The 13751-nt window shown below is 36.7% G+C and overlaps 1 protein-coding gene and 1 long non-coding RNA gene across 2 annotated transcripts in view; one reads left to right on the forward strand and one right to left on the reverse strand.

The window, feature by feature from the left end:
• LOC138814056 (Krueppel-like factor 12) overlaps positions 1 to 13751 on the forward strand; it is a 713678-nt gene that overhangs the window by 103578 nt on the left and 596349 nt on the right. The window lies entirely within an intron of this gene.
• LOC138814058 (uncharacterized) overlaps positions 869 to 13751 on the reverse strand; it is an 89186-nt gene continuing 76303 nt past the window's right edge. The window contains exons 4-5 of the long non-coding RNA XR_011367892.1: positions 2502 to 2651; positions 869 to 1382 (exon numbers count right to left, since the gene is read on the reverse strand). This is a non-coding gene — a long non-coding RNA (uncharacterized lncRNA). The remainder of the gene's footprint in view (positions 1383 to 2501; positions 2652 to 13751) is intronic.

Below are 13751 nucleotides of genomic sequence, written 5' to 3' on the forward strand. Positions count from 1 at the left end.
TATGCAGAAAAATGAAAGCACAGGTTGGGCCATAAAGAAAATGGCGGCCTTGTAGGAAATACCTGTCTTAGTCAAGTCACTGCAAGGGTCTGCCCTCTGCAGAAACATGCTGTCTCTCCTTCTTCATAGTGGTGGAACATCAGTGAGTGGCTGAATAATCCTGTCTCACATACTCCCAGGACTGACGAGATCCGGAAAATCCTGACTTGAAAAATCCAATAAGTAGAAGTGCAATGCCAAGCAAAAGCATTACTTCAGCAAATATTTAGCTGTAGTCTGACTTTATGAAAAATCAAAGAATATCCAAGACCACTTTATTTAATCACCTGGTAAAGTCAGTGTCACAAACATCAATGATATTTATTATCTGTGTGAGGAACAAATGTTTCCGCGTAGAAAGAACTGAATGGAAAATCAAAGCATAATTAAATGTTTTCTTGGTAGTCATGGGGTCCCTAGAAAGGTGCTTTGATGAATAGATTGTTTAAGGGAATTAGGGTAAGATAAAACATAATCACCCTCCGTGAGAATGTCTGCAGAATCTGGAATGTTCTGTGTTGGTCACCTATAATTCCTTACCAGTCTCCTCACAGGAGGGACACCGTCCATATGAAGAGGAGCATTTGAGTTTCAAAGGTATTCTTAGCACTGGGGGCTGATGGCCATGCCTGTAATCCTAGCTACTAGGGAGGATGAGATCTGAGGATCAAACTAACGCATACACCAGCCCCCCCCCCTCCGACTACACATATATTTAGAGATATATATTCCCATGTCTATCATTAGAGTAAAATAGTTCATATTTATCTCTTTGCAATTCCCCTTTATTTGTACTTTCAATACTTATTTTGATACATACCATCTTTGTTTAAATAAAGTAATACAGACAAGAGAGTTAAATTCAAATTTTGTTAGCAGGGAGACCATTCTTTACCCCACCTAGGATTTTGCTTGTCTCTGCTCTAATTTATTCAATTAAGTTTTAACTCTCAAAAAAATTTTCATTTATTTATTTAATTATCCAGAGAGTGAAAATGTTCACAGACTATCAAATGAAAAACATAGAGACCCAAAAAGATTGTATACTAGACACATCAGCTTCTCAATCTCAATACAATAGGTAGAAAAGACATTAAGGGACCCAGCTGTTAGAAGTCTTGTTAAAATAATTTAATTCCCAGATTCATGACACCATGATCCACTTCTTGATTCAGTTAGTATTGGCTTAGGAACAGAAGGGGAGGTAAACCTGTGGGGGTAATTGATGGGGGTACGGTAGATGACATAGGGATGGTAGGTCAGGAGATGCAGAGTCCAGACAGCTGCTGCCAGTAGTGATAGCATGGGCTGGGGCCTCCATGGAGCCTTGGAGAAGCTCACAGCTGGGAAGATGGAGACGAATAAAGATAAGCTGAGGTTGGAAGGAGGGAAAACCAAGGAAGAACCTGAAGAGCTAAGAACTTGGATCTGTGCTGATCTATCTGAAATACTAGTTTCACAAGGTGAAAAACAGAAAAAGAAAAAAAAAAAGAAAAATGGAAGGAGGTAGTGATAAATGTTGATAAAGACACTAATAGTATTTTGAGGTCTTCGCTTGGGAGTTAACCATGAGCAAGTCACTGATGCTCACTAACTCATTTGAAAAATGGGGACAATAAAACTGCCTCTCAGGGTTATTGTAAAGATTAAATAAGATAGTGCATATAAAGTGCTTATTATAATGTCTGACACATGGACCACACCAATAAAAGCAATTTCCTGTTTCTCTTGTGTTGGGAAATTCTTAGCTGAGAATAGCCCCAAGGAGAATCAGAGCTTCATGCCAGGCAGAGTGTAAACCCTTTCAAATTGTTTACAAAGTATGACGTGTATATATGTCTGTTGCTCTTTTTCAGGAAGAGGTACATATATTTTTTCCAAGTTTTTTTGAATACTCATGACAGCAGTAAAGATTGGGAAGCACTGTGCATTACACAGAGGCAAGATTTGATTTTTAAATCTCATTAGTAAGAAAATAAAAGATGCTAATACATGCATAGACCCATTTCTCATTGGTTGAAAGAAGGTCAGGCTGTGCATTAGAAAATAGTCATGCCAACATGCTTGTGATTGAAGAATCATCACAGAACAAAGACTTCTCTGGCTGGCCCAGTTACCTCCATAGATCTGGTCAGGCATTGAAATGTTGATCTTTCTTCTACTTTTCTTTCCATCATTAGCAAAATTATTCTTTTTTTTTTTTTTGGTCAGTCATGGGGCCTAAACTCTGGACCTGGGTACTGTCTCTCAGCTCTTCAGCTTATGACTAGGGCTCTACCACTTGAGCCACAGAGCCACTTCTGGCTTTTTCTGCTTATGTAGTGCTGAGGAATCAAACCCAGGACCTCATGCAAGCGAGGCAAGCACTCTACCACTGAGCCACATTCCCAGCCCCAGTAAAATTATTTTTTGACCAATTATGACCTGTCCTATTCCAGAATGACGAATGCTCCCATACTTACTCTGAAATTTTCTGGTTAGAAAGCAAGATGATGGTCGTTCCAATAAAAATATAAAGATTCCACATAATGTTCTACTTCCTCACTCAGATGATCTCTTTTGCCAATATCCATCAAGTAGAATGTATTTAGTATCACGATGTTCATCAAGAGCTATAATGATATAATGCATGCTTTTATTTATAATGAAAACAATGATGACAGAGAATAGTCTGTATAATAGCCGTTTAAAGAACTGGATTTATTTGACAAGATTGATTTAGTATTTCAAGCCATTGACATTTGAGTCAATTTAAAATAAAGAGCAGATCTGAAAATAACCTACATCTACCTTTTTTGCATGATAAAACCAATAATACTAGAGACCCTATGAAAATAATAAATTGAGACATAAATTATTCTTATGAATGTAAAAAAGTAAATCAAGTCAAGTTCTGCCTTTATCAAAGTTAATGTTTCAAGATAAATAGGAAAACATAGAATTAATAAATATGTAAAGGATCATAACTCTACTCTCTTAACATATTCAGGAGTCAATTAAGAAAATGTGGCTGGCTTTCTATTAATGGTGGTAGAAAGTTAAGTTCAAAGAATAATTGGCCTGCTGGTACATGTGCTATATATCACATTCTTTTTCATACATAGCCTGTAGATAATTAATGTTTATTCTATATCATTAAAAATAATTTTGACAATTGTAAGGCAATAGTAAAATATTTCTAAGGACAAAATTACATTTCTGTGGGTGATTCTCAATATAGGAGTAAGGAAAAATAAAAGAAAAAAAGAAAAAAAAAGAAAAAATATATATATAGGAGTAAGGATTTAACTAATACAGGATTTATAGAGCTATCGTTCCTTTCTGCCCTTTTGTGGACTCAGATGTTTGCATTTGCATTGCTTTCCCTGTCAATCAGTTTTACTCACCAAGCATTAATGAAGCAAGCACAGGAACATGGACCAGAGGAAAGAGAATGGCAAAACTTTTAGTGCATCTGTTTTTCACTTAGAATCATGTGTGTGTTCATTGAACTGCTTTACAAGTAAATTGTACCATTGGTCGATCAAATTTATACTTATTTTTTCCCAGGTTTGACATAATCATTATCAATTCAGGAATCAGTGAATGAAGAAAAACTGGTCAATTTGCAGAATCTGATAGTAGGGGTTGTACATGATGAAACCGGAAAATAAAAACATGTTGGAGAAAGACAGAAATTAACGTACTATAAAAGCGGTCTACAAGTTGTACATGCTCAAAAACTGTTGGTTTAGCTCTCTCTGTGGTACTGCTTACTTCTGAGGACTATGGACTTCATACAGTGGGTACCAAATTACATTTCCTTCAAATAAGAAAACTTCTAATGATACAACTCTTTGAAGATGGGTCAAAGATTCAAATTAGCAAGAAGCTGGGGAAACATGTACAATGTTCATGGAAATACAAGTATCTAACACAATGTCTTGCCTCATTGTTACAAGTCATTTTGTTCTTGGTAATCAAAATCTCTGGAATATATTATAGATATTTTTCTATTTCAGTCTTATATTAAGTTTCTTTCTTTCCTTTTACCAGAAAAAAATAAATTCTACTTTATTTATTTATAAAGGTTTCAACACCTTACTAAACTAAGGACAAAATTATCCAAATATCCAAATAATTTGTGTTGTGTTGTCTTTTCCCTGACTGGCTAAAAGTAAGATCATCAATATTCAGCCTGACACCACAAAACATCTGCTCTTTGACCACAATCTACCACTTGTATGATTCTGTTTCAGGAAATCTGCCTTATTTACGTGTGCCAGATTACATCCTACAAAACTTAAAGTGACTCCTTCGCACTGACTTCCAAATAATAATAAGATAGATGAAGGCAGGTGTTAATAAATCGTCCCTCGTGTTCTCTGCCCTGGCATGATAGCTCATAATGCATAGAAGAGAGGCCAGGACCCAGAGTCCTTGAGTTCATTGCAGACCTGACTTTTAATTTCACATGTACATAAAAGAAGTTAATTATAAGAGAATTCACTGTTCAGGCTAAAAGTCAGGCTTGTGGAGACAGAGGGAGATATATCTCTGTGAATAGTCAGTTACTTGCCTAAAGAAGAAAACATTACTTTTAGGCTGGCGTGAGTCCTCTTTTTATAATAGACTGCCTTCTTGTCCATTCCTGTCTCTTTAATGTCAAGCTTATGATTTCTTCCCGACAAACTAAGACTAGGGTTTGGCCTCCTCCTCCTCCTTCCTCCTCCTTCCTCCTCCTCCTCCTTCCTCCTCCTCCTCTTTCCTCATCCTCCTCCTCCTCCCCCTCCTCCCCCTCCTCCCCTTCCTCCTCCCCCTCCCCTCCTCCTCCTCCCTCTCTTCCCCCTCCTCCTCTTCTTTTTTAGAAGCATAAGAAAATGTGAAATGGTTTTCCTTATCTGAAGTAACTAGTGTATGTCTAAGACAAGCAGAAAAGGTCAAAAGCTATGTACATTTGATCATATAAAATGATACTAAACGAAATCAACCCCAAGATAGGGACACAAGAGGTTTTATCTTTCTTGCTGTTGTTTTTAATGTACTTACCATGTACTATATGATTTTTTTTGTTTCTTTTGTATGTTCTTCCCCCATGGTATAACCCCTGTTTTCACTATATTTGATTCCAGTGCCCTGCATCTTGTATATACATTTGTCTAATTTAGGGAGGGGAAGGGAAATAACAAAATGCTGAAATAAGGATGCAGGCTGACCCATTGTAACAATGAGATGTACAAGGCACTATATTGAAAACGAACTTTACAACTTCAAGGGAGGAGGGGAGAGAGGAGTTGGGGAGGTGAGGAGGGAAGGGATGGTGGGAGAAAAACAAAGGAAATAGAGTCATTACTTTGCTCATGTAACTGTAACCCCTCTGTACAGTATCTTTACAATTATATATATAATTAGTAAATAAATAAAATATGAAATATTAGCAACTAAAAAGATGCTCCAAGAATTTTGACTCGAGTACTGAAAAAAATATATCTGCTTATGCTCATCAAGTACTGAGAATGGAGAAGCATAGCAAGTTTTCTATGATTGGGGAAACTAGCTATCTTCCCTGAGAAACGTTTCTTGAAAAATCTTCTTTTTCTTTTTTTGAGTCAGCCCTAGATGCTGGCCTTGAACTTGTCTGATTTTACCTACAGGTGCTGAGATCATAGGCTTACACCACCACGCCCAGTATTTCTTGTGTAGCCTATTGGAAAATTATTCTAATATGCAAGTGTGAGAAAACAAACCATGATGACTGAAAGCCCTTTGCATTGATTAACTGAAATAGGGAAGTGCTGCCTAGTCTTACACTGTAAATTTCCTTCATACAGTTGCTACTCATGAGTTTCAAAATCCAATGAGATTCTTTCACCTTTGACCTTTCACCCCTCCTTGTGTGCCTATGACACGGCCTCCCTCACCCAGTGACTCCAAGCCCAGCTTATGTCCATAAATTCTCTCCGCATGAATTGTTTTTCAACTCACCAATCCACAATCCCTACTAAATACAGAAAAGGTAAGACCTATGGACCTTCATGAAGACAAACTCCTACTTTCTGTCTCTCTCTCTCTAGCTCCCTATTTGTCTCTCTGTCTGTCTGTCTGTCTCTGTCTCTGTCTCTGTCTCTGTCTCTGTCTCTCTCTCTCTCTCTCTCTCTCTCTGTCTCTCTCTCTCTTCCTCCTTTTTTGTTCTCTTTCCACTCACTGGTTGAGCTCTTCACCACCTCTGGACTTTTTATGGGTTTCTTTCTAGCACCCCTAAACCTCTGTGAAACTTGTAATACTGTTCTCACATTTTGGGTTCACTTTTTTCCTGTGTCTCGCCTGCTTCATAACTGAATATAACTTTCCCTAGATCAGCATTCACCTAGAGAAGGAGCTATCTGGGCGAATGGCCAGTATTCTTGTTTATTTGTTTGTTATTGTTGTTTTGTTTTTTGCTTTATTTTATTAATTTATTGTAGAGGTGAGAAACAGGGGAGTTAATGTCCAGTATTAAGAGCAACATTTCTAGGACTGCGCTAGGAATTATTAAAAAGTATAAAGCATAAACAAACAGAATTTTGAGTGGATACCTGGGAAGCTATTTTAATTCATTTTCAGTATCATAAAATTTTAAAACAGAATATAAACCAGTAGTTACTCTAAGGTTTCAGCAGGATATTTATTGGCTTGAAAATGTTGGGTGGTCACTTTTGGATCCCCCTCCAGATAGAAAGTCTTGCTACTTTGTTGCACAGCTTTCTTTTTAACTTTCAAAAAAAAAAAACACATTCTGTTTGCCAAAGAAGGAAGGGAGAGAGGGAGGGAAAGAAAGGAAGGAAGGAAGGAAGGAAGGAAGGAAGGAAGGAAGGAAAGGAGGGAGGGAGGGAGGGAGGGAGGGAGAGGGAGGGAGGGAGGGAGGGAGAAAGGGAGGGAGGGAGGGAGGGAAAGGGAGAAAGGAAAGAAAGAAAGAAAGAAAGAAAGAAAGAAAGAAAGAAAGAAAGAAAGAAAGAAAGAAAGAAAGAAAGAAAGAAAGAAAGAAAGAAAGAGAAATAAAAAAGAAAAAGAAAGAAAGAAAAAAAGAAAAAGAAAGAAAGAGAAAGAGAGGGGTGGACGGAAATGTTGAGCAGAATGAAGAATAAGCCACTCACTTATCTTCCTGAATACAATTTAGCCAAACAAAACTCTTATGTACGAGATATTATATATGTTTAGTTGTAGTGCAGTAATTGCAAGATGCTGAAGGAATGAAACTTAGACTGTCATAGTTTCTGCCATCTGTTACATTAGTGGCTAAAGTTTTCCACCGTTAAACCTCCACCTCCATGTCCTGCCTCTCTGTATTTTCTGATGAGTTAGTGAGTGCACCCAATTGGATATCTTACTTCAGGAACTCTGGATAAACCTACCTTGCTTAATCATGAGGAAGGCTCTGGAGGAAAATAAAATTTTTGCTTATTGTTCTCCATGTGATCAAGGGAAGCTGCCAATATTTGCTGATTTTTAAATGTTCTCCTAAAGTGCAATTCAAAGTGTCACACCAAAGGATATACTTCGACTAGCGGTTCATAGTTGTGAAAATATACTTCCACTGTTTGACACCATCAACGATTAAATTTTTACTCCTTTTATATAAGCTTTAGTGGGGCTAGGAAGGTGGCTCAGTGGTAGAGTGCTTGCCTCACATGCATGAGGCCCTGGGTTTAATTCCTCAGCACCACATAAGCAGAAAAAGCCAGAAGTGGTACTGTGGCTCAAGTGGTAGAGCACTAGCCTTGAGCTGAAGAGATGAGGGACAGTGCTCAGGCCCAGAGTTCAGGACCCACAACCAGAAAAAAAAAACAAAAAACAAAAACAAAAAAAGCCTTAATGAAAAGAAAAATGTGTATTATATTCCTATGCTTGAGTCTTCACTTTTTAAACACACAGATAATCAACCCAAAATGTACACATATAGGTATATATTTTCCCATTCAGTAATTCTTATTAGGGACCTCATTTTAGGGCTAGAGCAGCCCAGAGGTATAGGACTTGCCTAGTATCTGTAAGATTTTGGATTCAATATCTGGCATTGAAAACAATAACAAGAAACTTGAATCTTGTCCTATAGATTAAGTTCAAGGGCTCTACATTTTAAAGAACAAAGAAGAGAAGGCATTCATTGTAGACATACAATTCCTCTACTAAACTCCTTGTGGATACAAAATTGTATGTGTGTATCAATATCAAATCAAAATTTGTTATCAGAGTTATTATGGGAGAAGATAATTGGCCTGAGAAAACAAAACCTAAAATATTTTAAATCAAAGTTATAATTTTATGGGACCCTGGAGGTCCCACATGTCATCTGTGCTTTACCAAAATATCATTATTGGGCTGGGAATGTGACTTTGTGGTAGAGTGCTGGCCTAGCATGCATGAAGTCCTGGGTTCAATTCCTCAGTACTACATACACAGAAAAAGCCAGAAGTGGTGCTGTGGCTCAAGTGGTAGCATGCTAGCCTTGAACAAAAGAAGCTCAGGAAGTGCCCAGGCCCTGAGTTCAAGCCCCAGGACTGGCAAAAAGAAAAAAGAAAAATCATTATGAATCCCTGACTATGTGAAAGTGAGTCACAATTGTTCTGTCTTATAATAAAGATCCTGACACTACTCCAGTGCACTGGGATGAAAGGAAGTAGCTTTATCATGTGATAAAACAGATGAACAGAATCTATCACCACATGCCAAAATAATTGACCCACTTTTTGTACACCTCTGCAATGATGGTTCAGTCTCATACTGCAAAACACTGGAACAGTTGCCCATAAAGCCACAGGTCCTTCACACCACATCTCCTCTTCCCTGACCTTCAAAAGATGTGTCCAACTAATGACACTGCCAGACAAAAAGCCTTGAGCTATATCTCAAATCATGTTTGCAATCTCCCTGCCCCTTCCCATGAGGTACCCAACCCAGCTGCTCTGTTCCACACCCTCTGCTAAACAAACCTTCTTCCACCTGACTTCATGTGGATTTCTCTCTGTATTCCTTCCACAGCTTTAGGCTCTGTTTCTCTTCCATGCATTCACTGGTGACTAAATCCCAACTACTCACTCCATTCCAGAGTTTGTAAAGACATAAAGAGAGAAAAGGCAAGCAAAAATACCATCTGCAGTTTGGTTTGAAATACATAAAATACACACAGAAAATATTGAAATGTCAGAAGTTGTTCTGGTGACATTTTTCTTCCTTTCTGATGTTCTTTATGTTTTATACAAATGGATATGACTGGATTTTATCAACAAAATGCTACTATTATTTTAACATAAAAGGATTTATTTAATCCAGGTATGGTAGCTCATGCCTGTAATACAACTACTTGGAAGGCTGAGATCTGATGATCCAAGTTCAAAGCCAACCTGGGCAGGAAAGTTCATGAGACTCTCATCTCTAATTAATGACCAAAAAGAGCTGAAAGTAGAGCTGTGGCTCAAGTGGTAGAGCACTACCATTGAGCAAAACAGCCCAGGGACAGTGTTCAGGGCCTGAGTTCAAGCCCCAGGATCAGCATACAAAGTAAAAATTAAAAAGTAGAAAATATTTTCTTTAAAGATTTCTATATATTCTTTATAATAGCAAGGTTTGTGAATAGAAAACCAAGCAAATAATAACAAAATATGGCAATATTATAGGATGTGTGATTTATCAGTATTTCCATTAAAATAAAAATTAGAATATCTCATAGAAACAAACTACACAAAGCAACTTTGTTGTAGTCAATTTTTTTAATGGTATTAAATTTTGAACCCTTACACTTGTTAGGAAAATACTCTTATACTTGACACATGTCTCCAATACCTTTTTTGCTTTAGTTATTTTTTTGGATAGGATATGTAGCTTATGTTTTCTGATAGGACAGTGATCTTCCTACTAACACCTACCACCATGTGGCTGAGGTTATAGGCATTGACCATCACACCCAACTTGTTTGGGGGTATGTCACTAACTTTATCCTGGCTGTCTTCAAACCATTAAGGTTAAGATTTAGCATATGATTGGAATCGTAATATATTACACAACATTTTTAAGGGTAACGTCACAAGTAAATATTTTCCTTCTGATTATTTGCTGCTGCATTTTGGTCTACTTTAATTGACCTATTTTTACAGAGACAGTTTTGTTCATAAGCTACAAAGACTGATAGTGTTACAATATAAACTGTAATGATAAATAGCTCTTTTTGAAAAATAGAGCACATGCTTAAAGTTCAGAATTTCACTTGGCAGAAATTTTACAGCCATAATCATCCAGATGTACCCTCTCCTGAGTCCTTACCTGTCTTTCTTCTACAGAAACCCAAGACCTTTTATAAAGTTGAGTCCACCAACACAGGTGAACAATGTTCATTTCAGCTATGAAAAAAGGGAAAAATAGGAAAGGAGCTGGGCCCCAGTGGGTCACATCTACAATCATAGCTATTTAGGAAGCTGAGATCCAGAGGATCTCAGAAGGTTTGAGGCCAGACCAAGCAGGAAGGGCCTCAAGACTCTATGTCCAAAACAATCTGCAAAAAGCAGGGGTAGAGTTGTAGCCCAAATGGTAGAGTGCCAGTCAAGCAAGCAATATGCCAAACAAGCATTGGACCCTCTACTGGAAAAATATGAAAGAAAAGAAATAACAGCGATAACAATGGAAGTGAATTCACAATAAAGAGTTGTAATTACTCTAATTACATAGAGTGCCATTGATAGGTAACCAGACAAGATCAATGTCTATAATGATATACGGTACATCACAGTCTTCATGTCCCTCACCCATGATTTTCTGTCATAGCTCTTCAACTGAAAATCTAGCTGGTCTTCTATTGCTCCTTACAGGTGTGTTTGTATGATTTGGATTCATGTATACGCTCCTGACAGGGAGTGGGTCCCCTTCATCGTATCCACACTGCCTTGCATATTGTCCACAAGGCCCTACTGCAATTCTTAGAAGAAAAGGCAGCCCATATAGAATTCAGAATCTAGAACATTACAGCTCACTATTAGGTTGAAGGAACTGATGAATAATCAGTCTATCCAACGTAAGGTACATTCCTCTTGGTTAGAAAGCCTCTGAAATAGAATTTAGGAAAGGATATTTTCAAGCCTCTATAGATGAATAGTAAGCACAATTTTCTTTCTTGACCTTGCCCATTCATTGTCTATCTTATCAATCCCAGAAAAAGAAAAGAAAAATCTCAGAAGTTAAATTTCTTCTGCAGCCATCTATGATTGGTCAGCTTTTTTGATGCCTGGTTTAATGCCAAGTCATTGACTAGCTGCCAAGAAATTTCCTTTTTCTATTCTCATGATAGTCTATATGTCATCTTAATATAAATATTTTTAAGTTGAATGGAATTAAGTACACTAGTCATCTATTATAACTCTTATGAATTAAGAGAAAAGTTTACAAATCTCTCCAAAGACAAAATTTACACTCACTGTTAAACCCTCAATTTTTAACAAAAACAAAAACCAGGACATTTCCCTTCCAAATTACTTAGTAGATATATTCATTTCTGCTATGATTTTTATTAGTGACTATCTAAAATACTTCTGATATGAAGATAAAATTATGCACCTGGATAAAAAGGAATAATAAGCTAAAAGTTTGCCATTGTATGGATTAATAACATTAGTTATAACACTCAGTTTCAATTTCCTGTACTGAATTAGTGTTTCAAAATTTAAAAACCTAGGTCACAAAGTTGACATTATCTTAAGCCAGTTGTCAATGTGACTATTAGAAAGATTCCATTGTACTTGAAAGTAAATTATTTCTTGGATAATTTTTAATGAAAAATGATCTTCTCTTAGTTGTGAATAGTCACTTGGTTGTACCTTCTGTTAGTTATAAATAGTCATGTTTTCCTTAAGAAATAAATTTATACACATGTATGTTATCTCTGAAGCTATGTCAAGCAGACCTGAAAATATAATTCCCTTTTGTGTTAGCCATTAAGACAGTCTTCAAGGAAATAGATGGGTAAATTTTTGAAGTCAGTGTTCAACTTTTTGGTAACTTGAAAATATAATACATCTTAAAACATAAATGTAAGATTTATCTTACTACAACTTAGAAAATAGGCTTTAGTTGATCAAACACAGACTACAACAATCTAGCTGATATATTAAAATATAAGCACATAGAAATATCAGTCATATTTTAGAGCTAACTAGAATATACTTCAGGATACCACAAGAAGCTGCCATGAGTCTTTGGATACAAATTATTTTAAATTTGATCTTTAGACATGTCACTGTGCCATTAAACAATACTTCCTAATTATTCCTTGAAAGAAAAATGTTAAGAAATGATGTCTTAATATAAACTAGGATCATCTGTTTTGACTTTTAGCTTGTTTTGAACTACATCTGATAATTAAAAGCCATTCAAGCTAGCAGCACAAAAAAATTCTTAAATTTGCCTGAATAAAAATACTTCAAATGAATGTATGCAATTACATATGTATGTACTCATTAAAAGCACTTTGATTCACAAAAAAATCATTTATTGGAATTTCAGTCAGTGTTTTGACTGAACTAGCAACTCCATACTTTGAATCCCAAGGCTCTAGGTAATCAAAGGAAAAAGAATGACTGCAAACATCTCAGAGAAGGTACGAGGCAGGCCCTAGTATGGTTATGCGTACCTGTAAGCCTAGCTCCTGAGGATTCAGAGCCTGGAGAACTACAGTCAAAGTCCAGGCAGGATGAACATGGAAAAACTCTGTCTGAAAAATAAAAGAACTGGGGATATGATCCAAGTGCCAAGAACATTTGCTTAACAAACACTAAGCCCTGAGTTTAATCCTTAGTGAAGGAAGGCAAGAAGGAAAGGAAGGAAGGAAGGAAAGAAGGAAGGAAGAAGGAAGGAAGGAAGGAAGGAAGGAAGGAAGGAAGGAAGGAAGGAAGGAAGGAAGGAAGGAAGGAAGGAAGGAAGGAAATGAGGAAGGGGGAAGGGAATAAGCAGAAGACAAGAAGACAGACCCACACCAAGTAGTCGAAAAAAATAACCAGCAGGCTAGGTTTCTATATCTTGCAAAAACATCTGTCAAAAAAGTGAAGGCAAAATAAACACACTTTTAGAAAAACAAAAGCTGAGAAAACATGCTGCCAGCAGACCTGTGCTAAGAAAAGTGTTAAAGGAACTTCTTCAAGCTGAGAGAAAAACAATAGCAGATGGAAATTTGAATCCACAGACAGTAGAGTACTAGAGATGATAAATGTGAGGGACAGTTTTGTACTTACTAATGTCTTTAAGAGTAAGTGTTGTTAATTCATTAAAAAGTTTTGAAAATAATATAAGAAAATGAAAACATGAAAAAAACTCACTAAATTAGAGAAGCTGAAATTAAAACAATGATTATGGGAACAAGTGTCATTGTAGACATTTTGGAGAAAATTTTTGTAATAGTGACCAAAACTGAATATGCACTTACCTTTTGATCCAGCACTTCCACTTTTTGGCATATATTCTTCCAATAATATGAAAATATATATGCATAGAGTTATTTATGTTCACCAGCATTGTTTTTATTTGTAAAACAATGGGAATAAAGCAAATAGTCATAAATATTACAGTGGTTAAATAAATTATGATACACAAAGAAGTATTGTGCAGCTATAGAAAGAAAAAGGATGATCAGGTGCTAGTGGCTCACACCTGAAATCCTGCCTACTCAGGGAGCTGAGATCTGAAGGATCATGATTCCAAGCTAGCATGTGTAGACA

Source organism: Dipodomys merriami, unplaced genomic scaffold (assembly GCF_024711535.1).
Source record: "Dipodomys merriami isolate MVZ:Mamm:240054 unplaced genomic scaffold, mDipMer1.0.p SCAF_6, whole genome shotgun sequence".
NCBI classification, from domain to species: Eukaryota; Metazoa; Chordata; class Mammalia; order Rodentia; family Heteromyidae; genus Dipodomys; species Dipodomys merriami.